The following is a 16,388-nucleotide window of genomic DNA, read 5'->3' as shown; positions in this document are numbered from 1 at the left end:
CCCTGTAGGTGCATGCCCTGTTGGTAAACTCTCTCACTTTAGTTGTTTCACCTCTCTTTTTGAAAGACAACTTGCTGGCTGTAGAATTCTATGTTGACAGTTACTGTCTCTCAGTGGAGATTCCCCGCCCATTCGTGGCTGCCTGTGTAGCTCTAGGCAAGTTGGATGTTGGTCTGATTATTACTTGTAACCAAGAAGTCTTTCTTCTCTGGGTGCTTTTGGGATCATCTTTGTCTTTCTTGTCTTGTGGTTTTACTACTACAGGTCTAGATGGGATTTTTTTCCTTTTTATTTATCTATGTGCTTCTAATCTGTGGATTAATGTCTCATGAATTAAAAAAAATCTTGACTGCTGTTTCTTAACATTTTCTCTGTTATTTCCTTTTTAACGCCGTTATTTCCTTTGGACATCTATTAAACCTTCTCATTTTATCTTTCATCTCTCTTTACTGTCATATTTTCTATTTCCATACCTGTATCTGTGTGCTTAATTTGGGGTAATTTCTTTGGATCTGTTTTCCAGTTTGCTGCTACTTTTTGTAGTGTATTTAATCTACTGTTTAATCCACTCAGTTTTAATAGCATTTTTCCTTTCTAAAATTTTTTATATAAATCATTTTCAAATCTTCCTGATTCTCTCTTTCTTGATCCTTTTCTGAATCCATGATCTTCTTTAAACATTTTATATATAGTGATTTTGTTTCTAGTGGTTCTAATATCAGAGGTTCTTGGGGATATAAATCTATTGTGTATTATTTCTCATGACTCCTACCCATGTTGATTTATTTCCTTATATATTTGGTAATTTTTAACTGAGGAATCATATTTGATTGAACTGAATTTGTTCCTCTAGAGACTTGTGCTCGGTTCTGCTTGGGCATTAGGTAGTGCTACCAACCTGACACCACTTTCACAAACACTTTGTTTTAACTTATATTTTATTAAGTATGTGTGTGTGTGTCTATTTATTTATTTATTGCTTACTTACTTACTTGCTTACCTACTTCTATAGACCCTATGAGGGAAGGAGAGGGAATAAGGAAAGGGAAGAGACCAGTCTAGCAGGAACACATGGGGACCTTTGGGCAGGTCCCTCCGCGCTGTAAGAGTTCATGCTGTTGTGTGCACTTAACTGTGTAAGCAGCAGTGCCCTTACAGGCTATGGATGCTCAGGAAGGAAGGGTGGAGTGGAAAAATAAAAATGAAATCTGAAGCTCTTAAGTATTATATTGGATTTTATTTTTCAGAGGGGACAGAGATGCTTTGAGCTGCAGAATAGTTCAGGGAAGTGAGTTTGCAACTAGAAGGGCGATGATGCCCTGTGAGCCCACTGCTGCTTTGAGCATTTCTTCACGTTGTTTGCTGGGTTCATTTACTCTTTATCCTAGAGCTTGACAGAAGGAGTAATGCAAATGTAACCTTCACACCAGCGTGAAGTAAGGCCTAAGGATGCAAATTCTGAGAAAAAAAAATTATTATTCACATTTTCTCCACATGGAGTTATGATGGAGATGATCCAGACTCTGGGTAGGCTTCTTTTGCTGGGAGGCGAATTATTTTTCTGTCCTGACGTCTCTGAACATAGCCCTCTTGAGGGTCCTGGCTCAGTGTAGGAGTCTGAGGTTCACCTCCTTACTTTGTGTGGTCCAGGTGGCTCCTTCTGGTTCTCTCCGGGATGGAAGCATTGACCTGCAGGGCAAACCAAGCTTGTTTGTTTGGTTTTGTTTTGGAGGTTATTTTTGGTTTTGTTTTCCATTTATTGTCTACTGACCTGTGGCTCACTACTTCTGTTTTGCCCTTTGAACCTGAGTGGTTTCACATATTTTTGTTTGAGCTCAGCGATACTTTATTTTCCCCCAGTTTTATTGAGATATACTTGAAATAGAACATTGTATAAATTTAAGGTGTACAATATATTGATTTGACATATGCATATGTATTGTGAAATGATAGCCACACTAAGTTTAGTTAACATCTGTCACCTTATAGTTACAAAGATTTTTTTCCTTGTGATGAGAACTTTTAAGGTTTACTATTTTACAAACTTTCAAATATACGATACAGTATGGTTATCTATGGCCATCATGTTTTACATTACATCCCTAGAACTTACTTATTTTATAACTCAAAAATCTGTGCCTTTTGACCACCTTTACCCATTTTTCCCATGCTCACCCCCTGCCTCTGGTAAACCAATCTGATCTCTGTTTCTGTGAGTTTAGTTTTTTAGTTTCCACATACAAGTGATACCATATAGTATTTACCTTTCTCTGTCTAATTTATTTCACTTAGCATAATGCCTTCAAGGTCCATCTATGTTGTCACAAAATGGCAGGATTTCCTTCTTTTTAATGGCTGAATAATATTCCACTAGATATATATACCATATCTTCTTTATCTATTCATCCATCAGTGAACACTTATGTTATATCCATGTCTTGGCTATTGTAAATAATTCAGCAGTACTTTTAAAAGTATGTTGTTACAGTTAATCCAGGATCTAGTATTCCCAGGGAGGGACTTGCATAATTGCAATCTGTAATCCTACCAGAAGAGCAGTCCCCACAAGTGTGTATTAATCTATTCATTTTTCATATCCTCCCACCCCCATTTCCAAAATTATTTTAGGTAGCTTACAGACAGTGGTGTGCTGGAGTCTTCTTGTACTGGCTTATGAAAAATTTATCGTTAAACTTTTAGAAATCTTGCAAGTCATTTGTTAAACACAGTCATTATTAAAGATTAACTTGTATATATAAACCGACCTTTATTTTTAATATAATTTACTTAATTGTAATAAATACTCAAATTCATCACTTCCTAATTATGTTTTCCTGTTGTTACTTACACCTCTGAGGTTATTTGTGTCCATTGTGGGGTGAAAATGCTGCAGAGGGGTGTCCTGCTGCCTGTCTCATCCTAAATCCACGTTTGGCAACTTCATGTTGGTGTCTTGAAATTGGCCATGGTGGGGGTATTTACACTAGGGAAATGGGCACACACTACAAATCAAGGCTTTATTTATTGCTTTCTTGATTGTCTGGATTTCATAAAGTGATGGAGAAAGTGGTAACGGGGCAGTAAACACTAAAAATGTGTTGCATCTATAGCAGATACATTCTGAATAATGCAAAAAGTTGAGGGCATGTTCTTCCAGTGTTTGAAAACAGTTAACCAATTTAGCAAAAATTGTTGGCATCATGAGGAATGAATGAAGTTCTGACTTATGACATAGATCTTTGTTGTTTCACTTCCATCTTCCTTGTTAAAGTAAATAGAAATAACAACCGACATTCATGTCTGAACTATTCTTGATTGTTGGTTGCAGCCATAGGTTAGCTGTGGCTTAAAAGTTTGACAGGTATCACAAGCGCATTCTGTGAGAACCAATTTGCTGCATGGAATTTGCAGTCAGGAGTATTGTATTTTTTACTATTTTTCCTTGCTGTGGATTATATGTTATATATAGCAGCAAATTTGTTAAATATATATATTATATTCTCTTCAGTGAACCAGTTGTTCATCAGCACACCTCTGCTTACAGGAACATACAGATACATTAAGGTAACAGATTAGAAATAGATGAGAAAGAAGAAGAAACAGCAAGGAGAGGGCCTCACTAGAGCTGGAAATGATGCTGTAGACAATTTCGTATTACAGGGTGCAGACATCGGCCATGGTGGGCCACAGATTTGTCTCTCAGCTTCCTAGCACATCTTGTATAAAGGAAAATTTGATTGTGTACTGAATTTTCAGTGTTCCAGTGAGAAACTGTGGCGTTTCTCCTAAGCCAGGTCCAGAAGGAATTTTGTCCTGAGGGTATGTGTAGAGGAACAGGGTGTTTTTACAGATGTCAGTGGTGTCCTTAGAGCAAACCCTCATTTAGAGTCACAGGGATACTTCTAGGAGAGTGCCTCTCTGAGGCTGAAAACTTCTTGTCAGATTGTATTTCTGTGGGAGATACGTACTGAAGTGTTTGTGGGTAAAATAACATGAACTCTGGGAAGAAGAGCAAAATACTGAGAAGTGTTGAAGATGGGTGATGGGTAACTGGGGATTCATTCACGTCTTGTCTCTACTTTGAGACAAGGCTGAATCTGATGGATGTCTCTTGTCTGCTATAACAGCACCTCCTCCCCTCTCCCCAGCATGCCTTCATCTCTCCTCCTCTCTCCATGCTGTTCATGTACTAGAAAAACTGGGTCATTTGTCCTGCAGAGCCTCTCACATTGTAGATTTGGCTGTTGCTTCCTCATGGTGACAAAAGTATTACCTTAGCAGAGGAATCCATTAAACCAAAATATTATCCTACAGGAGTGAGACATGGGTCAGGAATGTTTTAATGGGAATAAAAGAGAAGAGAAATGAGCCATCTGACCTGAGGAAAGGAATCAGAGTGAACAGGGGCAGAGCCTACAGGGAAGGGGAGGGAAATGGGGGCTGAAAAGGAGAGGAGAGCCAAGAAGACCCTGTAGATAACCTTCCCTTACTCCTGATTTCTCTCTGAGATCTTTGTCTCCCAGCACCTTCCTTACACTGGCACCCTAAAGGTGCCACGGGCAGCAAGGGAGGAAGGTGTCTGGTACATTTCCCCTCTGGCTGCACTGTTGAGCCTGAAACTTAAAAAGCGATGTTTAAAAAATCATTTCCCTTAAACAACATGCTTTAAAAAAAAAAAAAAAGAAGGCCAAATACATTTAAAATCAAATCAGTTCTGAAGGGGCAACATCTTCATCATTGACCATCCTTGGGATTCATTTCACATTCAAATAAATAGGAAACTACTTGCAGAAAGGCAAATTACACCAAATTTACCTGCAGGTGGCATTTCATGCCAGAACTTAATGGCACTTCATCAACATTGGCTTTTCTGGGCTCACTGATTAGTTCACGCTATATGGAAAGTGCTTTGCCATAATTTTTCATTAGCTTTACAAGTTATGCCATTTGGAACCATGTAACGTGGCTAATGTTTTAGTAATTTTTAAAAACACTTTACAATCAAGAGATTCAAGTACCAAATGCCAGTGACTGACGGACCATTTAGACATCTGAGACTGACCATGATTAAAGATTACTTGTAACAATATTTGGATGTTTTAGGGTCTTTGAAATAGATGAACATTCATTAAACTAACATTGAAGAGCATCAGCCCCGGAGTCCTCCTGTGGCTCAGCTGCAGGCGGAGGGGAGTGGCTCCTGGCCCAGGTGCTCTCACAGCCTGGCCCCTCAGCTCTGCTGTCTGCTGAGGCAGGTGCGTCTGCCTTCCAGGCAGCACAGAAGATGCCCTCACCCGCCTCACCAGAAAGAACAATGTCAAACCCGCAGCAGTCCGCTGCTGGGAGGTGCTTGACAACTGAGAGGGTTGGTCTCCCTGGAGGATGGCCTGGAGGGTTTATCTAGGACCTATCAGTTGGTCTTACATAGCTTTTAAAAGATGAAATACAACAGGATGAAATGGAATGGGAAACCATCAGAGCACATAAGGTTGAGTATTATTTTGTGAAACCTGTGTTTCGGTTTTTTTCTGTAGGTAAATAAATGTATTCCTGAGACATAATGTGAAGTGTATTTTTAAATGTGAGTCAAGTCAAAAGTCCTTGAAGAATGCTAACCTAAAAATGTGTCGTTCACCACTGGGGTCAGCTAGACCAGCACGAAACTGTGATTTGGACCCATCTCATTGTCTCTTCAAGCAGGGCTTGAACGTTTCCATAATAACAAGTTTAAAACAATACAAACCTTTCCTCCTGTCTTACCTCTCTGAGGTAAATGTGAGCTTCATGAATTCCTCTGCTCAGGTAACAGGAGTTAGCATTTGTTCAGTATTCATTCACTCGATGAACATTGAGGCTGGCTGTTCAGGGCACTGAGAATATAATGGTGGCAAAAAAAGTTAGACAAAAATCCCTGTCTTAGTGAAACTTACATTCAGGAATAGAGGGGGAAATGTAGACTATAAGCAAGGTAAATCAGTAAAACAGAACATGGTAAATGGTTCTAAGTGCTAGGCAAAAAAAATAAGCAGAAAAAAGTAACAAGGAGTGTTCGGGGGATGTATTAGTTTTTTGTTTTTCTGCATAATAAAAGCTTAGCAGGTTGGAACAGCACATACGTTTATTATCTCACAGTTTCTGTGGGTCCAGGAGTCTGGGCATGACTTAAGTGAGTCCTCTGCCCAGGGTCTCACAAGACTGCAGTCAAAGAGCCAGCTGGGCTGAACTGTCATTTGGAGAACTTAACTGGAGAATAATCCTCTTCTAAGCTCATTTGGGTTGTTGGCAGAATTTAATTTCTTGTAGTTGTTTGACTGATGGCCTCGGTTTTTTGATGGCTGTCTCTGGAAGCCAGTCTCAGGTCATGGAGGCCTCCCCACTCCACTGGCTCTTCCACAGTATGGCAGCTGACTTCCTGACAGCAGGGAGAAGCTCTTGCTGTGGTCTATGAGGGAGTCTTAAGGCACAGGTGACAGCCCGTCACCTTGCCGTATACTGTGACCTAACCAAGGAGGGGACATCCCGTTACCTTGGCTCTGTTTTATTAGAAGCAAGTAACAGGTTCTTCCCTCACTTGAGGAGAGGGGACCCCTGGGTGTGGCTCACTAAGGGTCACCTTAGGGTATATCTACCACAAGTGGGGTTGCAGTTTAGACAGGGTGGCCAGAGAAGGCATCCCTGAGAGCTGTCGTTGGGAGCGGACCTGGGGAGGAGAGGAAGAGAGTCATGTAGCTATCTTGGACAGGAGCATCTTCCCAAGAGGAAAAAAGCAAATGGAAATCCCTAAGGAACATGCCTGCCATTTTGAGACAAAATAGCCTGTGTGCTGATGAGAGAAATCAAAGACAGGGACAAATGGATGCTGCAGGAGAAAAGAGAGAATTGCTGGAGTATGGTCTTTGAGTAAGCAAGAGGAATCTAGCGCAGAAGTGAAAGGGTTGGCATTTGCTTGTAGCATAGACAGATTGACAGTAAAAGGCTTGGAGGCAGAGTGCTTGGGCACATATACAAGTGTAGATGTGGTGGTGGGAATTCAGGAAGCAAGGATGATCTAGGAAGCAAGATCTAGGACGCAAGGACACCTGCTGAGAGTGAGGATTAGGGAGGAGGTGTTAGCGAGTTGAGGGAAACAAGAAAGTATGAAACAGTCATCTGTGAGATTGGGATGGGAATGGGCCCATCCCCGGGAATGGGCCAGGGAAGGGCAGTCCATTTGCTTAGCAGCATACAAGGACCACCTGAGTTAGGGGTCGTGAATTCAGAGAGACCAGTCAGTGTGGTTGGGTGCTTTTCACTGACCAGTCAGCATGTGTGGAGATAGGCAAGGCATATACAGAGACGGGATTGAGCTAGGACTGTGGTTGAGATGAGTGAATGCAGAGAAGCTGAGAGGGGCAAGGTGTAAGGGAGGGAGTATGGTGATTGACCATGGGGTTTAAGCTAAGATCCAGCAGGCACCCACAGCCCCTGGCCACCTCTGTCTTCTTTTCTGGCCTTTTAGTTTTCTGTCTTCAAGAATTATGTCTGTAGAGTGTCTTACAAATGGACCTGCACATAATGTAGCCTTTTGAGCCTGGATCCCTCTGGCCCAGCCTAGTACATTTGACATTCATCTATGTTACTGTGTGTGACAGTACATTGGTTTTTTTTATTGCTGAGTAGTATTCCAGTATATACATGTACCTTGGTGTGTTTATCCAGCCACAAGTTCAGGGACATTGGAGTTGTTTCCAGTTTTAGATGAATAAGAAATAAAGCCACTATAGAAACTCACATACAGGTTTTTGTGTGAACATAGGTTTTCATTTCACTTGGGTAGGTACCTCAGAGTGGGGATCGCAGGGATTTTTGGTGAGTGTATTTTAACTGTTGAAGAGACTGCCAAACTGTTTTCCAGAATGGTTGTATCACTTTGCATTCCCAGTATCAATGCATGTCAGTTTAAAAATTTTGGGTGTATAGTGGTGTCTCCTTATGGTTGTAATTAACAGTTCCCTAGTGACGAATAATGGTGAGCATCTATATCTTCTTTGATGGGTATCTTTACAAATATTTCATACCTTTTATAATTTGATTTATTTTTATATTATTGAATTTTCAAACTTCTAAAAATATATACTTAGGATACAACTCCTTTATCAAATTTTTGTTTTGCGAATATTTTCTACCAGTCTGTGGCTGCTTTTTTTTTCCCATTTTTAACAGTGTCTTTTGAATAGCAGAAGTTTTTAGTTTTTTACTGAAGTCCAATTTATCAAATTGTTAGGCTTTACATTGAGGTCTCTGATCTATTTTGAGTTAAATTCTGTACACAGTGCAAGGCATGCATCAAGGTGTGTGTATATATTTGTTAAAAAGACTATTCATTGAGGCTTACGTACGGATGTGTTTATGAATTCTGTTCCATTGATCTGTGTCTGTCATTTGCCGGTACCTCACAGTCTGGGTTGCTGTAGCTTCGTGGTTCTCAACTGGTGACGGTTTTGCCTCCCCTGCCGCGCACCCCCATTCCCCAACCGAGGGTATTCGGCAATGTCTGTAGACAATTTTAGTTGTCGTCACTGGTGGGTAGAGGTCAGGGATGTTACTAAACATCCTACAATGCACAGGACAGTCTCCCACAGCAAAGTATTACCCAACCCCAAATGTTAATCACGTGGAAGTTGAGACATTGTGTAGCTTTACCGTAAGTCTTGGAATGAGATACTGTGACCCAGACAAAAGCCGTTTTGGAGGAGCGGGGAGAATATTATGAACATCTGAGGTCACTGTGAGGATAAAGCTGGACAATATGTGAAAAAGTGCTGGGCACACAGCTCATGCTAATTAAAAGCTCATTTCCTCATCATTGTTACTGCTCCTGACCTTGACCACCTTTTCTCCTCTTTGCAGTCCCTTCAATGTGACTTCTCTTGTCAGGGCCTACATATTTGATTTTGAGACTCCCCCCAGCAAGTACCCTGTTAACAGAGCCCTGCTTGTTTCTCCCCTGCATACACATGTGGTGCATAGCCTGGTGCAGGGCCCGGTATTTGCTGTCAAAGCAGTATTGCTCTCCCCTTTGGTCAGCTGCTCACTAAGGAGATGTGCATGATGAGGATGCTTAAGATCTACTCTCAGCAAAATTCAAGTGTACAGTGTGGTTTGTTAACTAGTTACCATGCAGCTTCCTTTGTGAAGGTGGTTCGTACTGGTGCTAAATGGTCTGATGTAATGGACAAGAAGGTAAAAGCCTCAGGCTTCCCTGGTCTGTGCGGGCCCTTCCGGGCCAGATTATCAAAGACTGATGACCTTGCTGATGGCTTTTTCTTGTCTTGCACTGATCCTACCTGGCCACCGTGACTCTGCGGTCCCCATGGCCAGGAGGGACCCCATGGCATTTGCTACACCTTCTCCAGTCTGCAGATTTCTCCATGTCAGACACTGATTTAACTATTCTTCCTTTCATTTAAATGTGCCCATGATAGTGCTATGTTCAAGGACTATAATAAGGAACAAGATAGAAATGATTCCTGCCCTCAGAGAGTTTATATTTGGACTGGACCAGAGGCATTAAGTAGCTTAATAAATACTCAGTAAAGATTTGTAGAAATGAACTACAGTTCTCCCACACTGTGTGTATATAATGTGGACTAATTTACATTTTGTCTGGGCTGCTTTCATGCCAGAATGGCAGAGCTGGGTGATTCCAACAAAGACAGAATGGCCTGCTTAGCTCCACATATTTATTATCTGACACTTTGTAGATAAAGTTTGCTAATCCCTTGTTGGATGCCTCAGATATTCAGAAGATAAGGTCATTCAGGGTTGCTCTCTGTGTTAAGAGTGAGGAGGGAAGCAGCACTGATGGGAACGGGAACCGCATGTGGTCGCAGACCCATGGACGTGATGGTTTGTGGGAGCTCCTTCTCGTCCAGTACACAGGTCCACCTAGCACCAGGCTGGACCACCTTCTCAATGAAAACTGCATGATGACTATAATTAATAATACAGAATTACATACTTGAAATTTGCTAGAAGTAGAGCTTAAGCATTCTCACCACACACACAAAAGTTAACAACTTAAGGTGATGGATATTTTCATTAAAATGAATCATTTCACATTGTGTATGTATATCAAATCATCATGTTTTATACTTTAAATATATACACTTTCATTTGTCAGTTATTCCTTGATCAAGCTGGAAAAAAATCCACACACACACACACAAAAAGACCCCAAAGGAAGCTGGAAAAATTTCCATGTTGCCTTAACCCAAGGCAGTTTCTAGGAGAGAGAAGGAAATATTCTTTCTTCACATGGAAAAAAATACAAAAAAATACTGTGAGTTGGAAATGTCTGTCCACTAGAATCTGTCCTCTCATTTCCATAGTGTGGAGTGGTAGCTGCCAGATGGCTGTCCAGTCAGGAACTACATTTCCCAGAGTCCTTTGTGTCAGGTGTACCCATGTAACTTCTGACTAATGAAATGGGGCTGGGAGTGACCTGTCATTTGTAGAGTGAGACTTTAATGAACTGCTCACTGCAAGCCCTTTTTCCCCTTCTGCTCTCTGGATGTAGAGGGTTCTGAGGTTCTAAGGCAGGACTTCTCAGACTTCTGTGTACCTGAGTCACCCATATCTGGACATCTTAAAACACAGGGCTGGTACAGTAGGTCCAGGGCAGGGCCTGAGATCTTGCATTTCTAACAAGCTTCCAGGGAATGGCAGTGCTTCTGGTGCTCAGACCCTCGTTCAAAAGCAAGCAAGACTCTAGGGGATGGTAGAGCCACTGAATGAAAGGAACGTGGGCCTCTACATAACTGAATAAACTGCTTCTTGAACCAGCAACTCCTGACCTGTTACCTGAGTAAGAAGTGAGCCTTTTCGGGGAGTGGAGGGTGGTATCTACTTGTTACAGCAGCTAGTCTTCTGGGGGTAGTTGAGACAATTCACTGCTTCTGTTTGAAAGTGTCTTGGTAGAGTAGCTGAGGACAAAATCATCCCTGGCTGCCCCAACGCCTTTAAAACAGGCATATGTTCCAGATGACTCCATGTTTTAAGACATCTGTACCTGACTATACTTTAAAAGCTACCAAGCCCTCATGCCATTAACTCCTTGATGACAGCAATGGTTAAGGAAAAAAAAAAATCAGTGTTTTGTATTTGTTGACTCAGATTAAAAACAGAGTGGAGCTATGTTTGGGGATTGGTTGTGAATGATCTGCCTCATCTGGTGGGAGGCTTGGTGGAGAGCAGATCACGAGGGTCTTTGATCCTGAACGGTCCATGCAGGGGGCTCAGGTAGTCTCTTAATCAAGGGGCTGGGGGTGAACACGGGCCCGGTATAGGCTGCAGCAACAAGGTTGGCGGGAAGAGCCCACCCAAAAGTGCCATCACTTAAAGGCTACTTGACATGAGTGACAGGAGCTGGGCAGAGTCAGATGGGATACGTGATTGTATGTGTTGTGTGTGTGGGTGTGTGTGTGTGGCATTGGGCAGATATGCAGTTGGAGCAGAGAGGCAGGGCCCTTTTGCCTTCTTCCTGCAAACATTTACAGGGGGGAGGCCAAGGTCGTCTAAGGAACCCTGACCAGCTGGGCCCAGTGTGCTAGAACTCAGCCAAGGATATGAGTGGAAAGTCTCTCCCTGGGTTCTGAGCAAGGAAGGCTTGAACAAGAAGGCCTGCCCTATCAGTGTTGCTCTTGTCCTGACCTTGTCTTCCTGAAATAAGAGCCAGAGCCCTGTCTTCTCAAGTCCTGGTGGCTTTGGGACAAAGCTGGGCCTGAGCAGGAATGAGAGAAAGTCAAAGGGAAATAGTTACTGGGCTTATTTTGGATAAAGCACATGGGTGAGTTGTAGAAGCTAGCCTTCATCCCAAGTGATGTTCAAATAAAAACATCAAGCCTTTCTGTCAGAATTTTGTAGAAATAGCAGCAAGTCGGAGAAAAATTGCAAACTGTCCACTCTGACTAGTCAGGGCCACTTGAAAACCATTTTTATTCAAAGGAAACTGTGTTGGATTTATAGATAAGGCCAGTTAAAAAAAAAAATCCAACCTTCAGCAAGTATTCACTGAGTGCCTATTATATGCCAGGCACTGTGAGGGTTAATTGCAGAAGCACAAGATAAATATGTGATCCACACCTTGATGACAGAGAAAAGCAGAGAACCTGTAAGAGTTGTGAATCTGTGTACTGATTAGACACCTGCCCAGGAAAATTGTTCTCAGGGTTGAAATGCAACAGCAAGGCTTCCCAAGTCCTCCCAGAAAGGCTGGCGCTGTCTGAGACAGAAGTTGGGGGAGGCCGAGGGGAAAGGACAGAGGGCCTGAAGGTCACAGGAGAGAGGGAGGGAGTAGGGATCACAGCGGTGGTCTCCACTCCAGTCCCAGTGTTCTGGACGGGAACCCAAATCACATCAAGCCATCCTACCCAGTGAAAACCCACCAGTGACTGCCTGCCCTCTGCTGAATGGAGGCCCAGGTCCTGTCCCAGGCCTCCTGCAGGCAAGTTCTCATCGTCCTCTGCCCCCAGGTGACTTGCTGCTGTCCGGCCCTCAGATTTGTCCGTTTGGTCCATACGCCTTCCCTCTAGGGTGGCTGAACCACCTGGTTTGCCCAGGCCCATCCTTGGCAGACTCGGGTGGGTTGTCACCTTGTTCCTCGAGGCCTGGACTCCCCTGTGCAGCTCCCACTGTGACTGCTCCCTTCTCGTACCTGCGCAGGTTTGGTTGGCCCAGCAGCTGCTTCCTTAGGAGCTTTCCTGGGCTGTATCCCCTCTGGCTCCTTCACTTCTCCTTTGTAGCTCTTATTCCAACAGCAATTACATAACTAGTTGTGGAATTAGTTTCCAGATGTTCAAAAGACTGTAAGATCTCTGTGCGGTGGGTAGTGCCGTCTAGTTCAAGGTTGCAGTCTCAGCGCTCTGCACGGTGCCTGGCACATGGCTGACACCTGATAAATAGCCATTGTGGAAACGTTTATATATCTCTCTCAATAATAACAACAATTAAAAAATGTGTATGCGTCAAACGTCTACCCTGTGCCAGGCTTACATCAGAGTCTCTGTCTCTCGGCACCAGGCCAGGGGCTCACATCTCCTCTGTCACCTGGACTGACTGGACTGATGTCAGTGCCTGCCAGAGCATCTCCCACCTCCACTTCACCTGGACAGGACTGCCAGGACTTCCTTCCAGAGCTGAGTGCTGATTTTCTCTCTTCTCTACTCAGAAACCTCTAAATGACTCTCCACTGCTCACTGATAGCATTTGTGATCTGTTTGGCCCTACCTCTGTTTATACTTCTCTCTCTCTTTCTCTCTCTCTGTCACACACACACACGCGTGCGCACGCGCGCACACACACGCACACAGACTCACACTTGGTCAAAATAAACAATTCACTATTTCTCTAACATACATACCTACAAGTTCCTTAATTCTGACTTTCCTCATGCTGCAATCCCTTATACCTCCTCTGCCTCTTCAGTCTATCCATCCTTAAAAACCCAACTAAAATGCCCCTTATCCAGATGACTTCTAAGTGCATCCAACTATTTCTGCATCCTACAGAATCCAGCATTCCAATGTCACACTTCCCACGTTGTCTTGTGTTAACTGTCTTGATCTCCTAACCAGATTATAGGCAACTTGAGAATAGGGGCTGGGTTCTGTTCACCTGTAATGTTTTATGTATAGCAGATGCACAACAGTATTTTAAAACTTCTGTTATACCAAGTTCAAGGGGTTTGCCTGAGTGTTCCTTTTAGTTCACATAGCCCCTAAAATCATTCTATAAAACTCTATATTCAGTTTCATTTTTAAGTTGACATCTACATTTTTATCACAAATTTAAATATTGCAAAGGATGTACTTTCTCTTTTATATATGCTTTAAATATATTTTATTTAAACCTTGTAGTTGTAGGTTTAACTCATTTAATTTATGGGAAATACCTGCTGTATAATTGAACTGGCAAAGCCAGTCCTTGTGGTCAAGCCAGACAAATAGCCAAACCACACATTCAATCAGAAAAAGACTGACTTTATTTTAAAATTCAGATAAATGTGGGTGATAACTCTTTGATAGATAGGAACCCCACCAGGGCTGCTGGGTTGAAGGAAGGCATTGCCCACGTAAATGTTTCTTACTGACGCTCTCTAATTTGTCTCTGATTCTCTCTCAGGAGGGCTGCATTCTCTAATTGTCACTTTGTTTAATGCCCTAAAAGATTTAAACTTGAAGGTGACGAACCAGAGTAAAATGCAGGACTGGGGATAGGTGCAATCTTTCTTTCATAATGTAAGGGGCCTCTGTGTAGGGCAGGTGGGAACAGGCAGTTGGCAGTCCACAGGTTTGAAATGCATAAAAATTGAAGCTAAAGTTCTGGAAATGGATTCCATTTTAGCCATCCCTGCTCATGGGCCCCCTGGAAAGTCTCTGTGAACCCCAGGAATGCATGTTTCTCAGTGGGAAGAAATCACAGGAGTTTTCATTTCCTTTCACACGGATACACATGGTTATGGTTTTAGATAATTTACCTTCCACTTAAGAAAGAAAGGTCACTTGTTTCTTCACAAGATTCTCAGGTTCTTCCTGGTGAAATCACTCTCCAAGAGGCAGTTTCATCAGAAGAAAAGATCCCATTAAACCCGTAGAACCCTTAAAAACAGACAGGGCTCTCATTTGTGGTTGCCAGTTACCTCCCAGGGTGGTGACACAGACGAGCTTTTCTGGAGTCCCTGATCCCTGGGCTGCCTGGGTGAAATGCCACCAAATGCCCAGCAAGAGGTTGGTTGAATTCTGGGTTGTTGCTACATTGTTTATACCCAAGTGTTTACAAACTATAGCAACTGTTACCACCAGTAATCATAATCATCTTAATTGGTGCCCTCAGTGAACTAGACATGACGCAGACCTTATCATCAGATGCAGTGCGCTTACTCTTTTAAGACTTGGAAAGCACTCTGGTAATGTTACAGGCATCCGGTCTGGCACTATGGTTGTCTGAAAAATCTCTGTGAAGTCCAAATTCTTCAGCAATTAGGTCATTTGATTTTGCCATGAGTTTGGCATGAAAAATAGTAGTATCAGTAAATAGGGCTGGGACAGATGCATCTTTGGGGAGCCCCAAGCTTAACAGAGTTTGAGAGAAACTCATTAAGAAAGAGAATATAAAATTTCAAATAAGCTTCAGGGCTCATGCAAACTTGAGTTTCTTCAGCTTCACAGCAAACCCACCTCTGTTGCAGGAACAGCAGTCAGGTTTTTGGCGGAGTGCCTCGCACTTAGAATACGTATTTGAAGCTATTCCAGGCACGTGTAGACCTCAGGAGCCACACACTTCACAGTTTCTGGGGTGTGTATGATCCACTGCTTGGAAGGTGAGTCAGCCCCTGATGAAAGTGAAGGGTTCTCTGCTGAAAGCCTGGCCGTTGTTCCAAGACAGAGGCTGCAGACTGGTGTGCTGTGGGCCTGGCTTGGTCTGCAGGTGGTTTGTTGTGGTTGTGTTTTGTCTTCTTGTTCAGTGTTTCTTAAAAATGTGAATTAAACTTGCCAAACTTTAAAAACTGTAAAATTTCAAATAAAAAGCTGATTTCTTTTTCTTAAAAAAAAAAAAGCTTCTCTTGAGAAACTGAAAGATGGTTTCACGGTAGACTTGGGCTTGACAAAATGACAGCTTTAGAGGAGGGATGTGCTTGTGGGTTGGCCTTGTCCCCACCTGGCTCTCCAGTTTTTCAATAATTTCCTGCCTGACCTTGGAGACATTTGATTCAAGATAAGGCTCTTTACCTGCCTGAACCTAGTCCTGCTCTGCCCCTGCCTTAATCTCACTGGTCTTTGACTTCTAACCTGCTTGATGTCCTGAGGACTTTTCTTCTTTTAAAACAGTAATCAGCTGTGCATTATTAATTTTTACACCCCATTTTGTTAACTATATCGTTTTATAAGTCTTGCTTTTTCCAACCTGCACTTGGCCTTTCTCAGATTAGTTTGTAAAGAATGACATATTACAGATATCTCAACTTTTGTGGTTGATTCTACATTTCAGCTTCTTCCCTTTTCTAAGAGTGATACATAATAGATTTAACTTAAAAAATTATATTGGGCTAAAAAGCGGTCCGTTTAGGAATTTTAGGCCTCCTGTTGACATCAGTGGGGAAGTCTTGACAGGAGTAAGGTTGAGAACTGTTTCTTTAGACTGAATCTCCTTGATGGCAGGGTTATCATCATCCTATTACTGCGAACTCGCTTTTCTCCCTAGCGCAGGTATTGTCCTACGTAGCTAATGGCATTTTCAGCTATTCATTTTGGACCCCTACACTGATGTTCACTAAGTGTTGGCTTCTGCATTAACTCCTTGGGATTTTGCATGAAAAAAAATTCAGAATTAAAAGGAAAAAATGTGATGGA

The 16,388-nt window shown here is 42.5% G+C and overlaps 1 protein-coding gene and 1 long non-coding RNA gene across 16 annotated transcripts in view; one reads left to right on the top strand and one right to left on the bottom strand.

Annotated features, from left to right (window-relative positions):
• Positions 1-16,388, top strand: part of PHTF2 (putative homeodomain transcription factor 2) — a 175,812-nt gene that overhangs the window by 140,952 nt on the left and 18,472 nt on the right. The window contains exon 21 of one of the 15 annotated variants that reach the window (XM_074367586.1): positions 15,227-15,358. The exons of the other annotated variants lie outside the window; for them this stretch is intronic. The gene's annotated coding sequence lies outside the window, so the exon portion shown is untranslated. The remainder of the gene's footprint in view (positions 1-15,226; positions 15,359-16,388) is intronic. 15 annotated transcript variants of the gene reach the window in all.
• On the bottom strand, positions 1,230-8,755 carry LOC141578182 (uncharacterized). The gene is made up of 3 exons (XR_012508256.1): positions 8,379-8,755; positions 5,761-5,870; positions 1,230-1,689 (listed from the first exon to the last, which is right to left on the bottom strand). It is a non-coding gene; the product is annotated as an uncharacterized LOC141578182 (long non-coding RNA).

Source organism: Camelus bactrianus, chromosome 7 (assembly GCF_048773025.1).
Source record: "Camelus bactrianus isolate YW-2024 breed Bactrian camel chromosome 7, ASM4877302v1, whole genome shotgun sequence".
Lineage (NCBI taxonomy): Eukaryota > Metazoa > Chordata > Mammalia > Artiodactyla > Camelidae > Camelus > Camelus bactrianus.
Note: the sequence above shows the minus strand (reverse complement) of the source record. Positions and strands in the feature narration are given on the sequence as shown.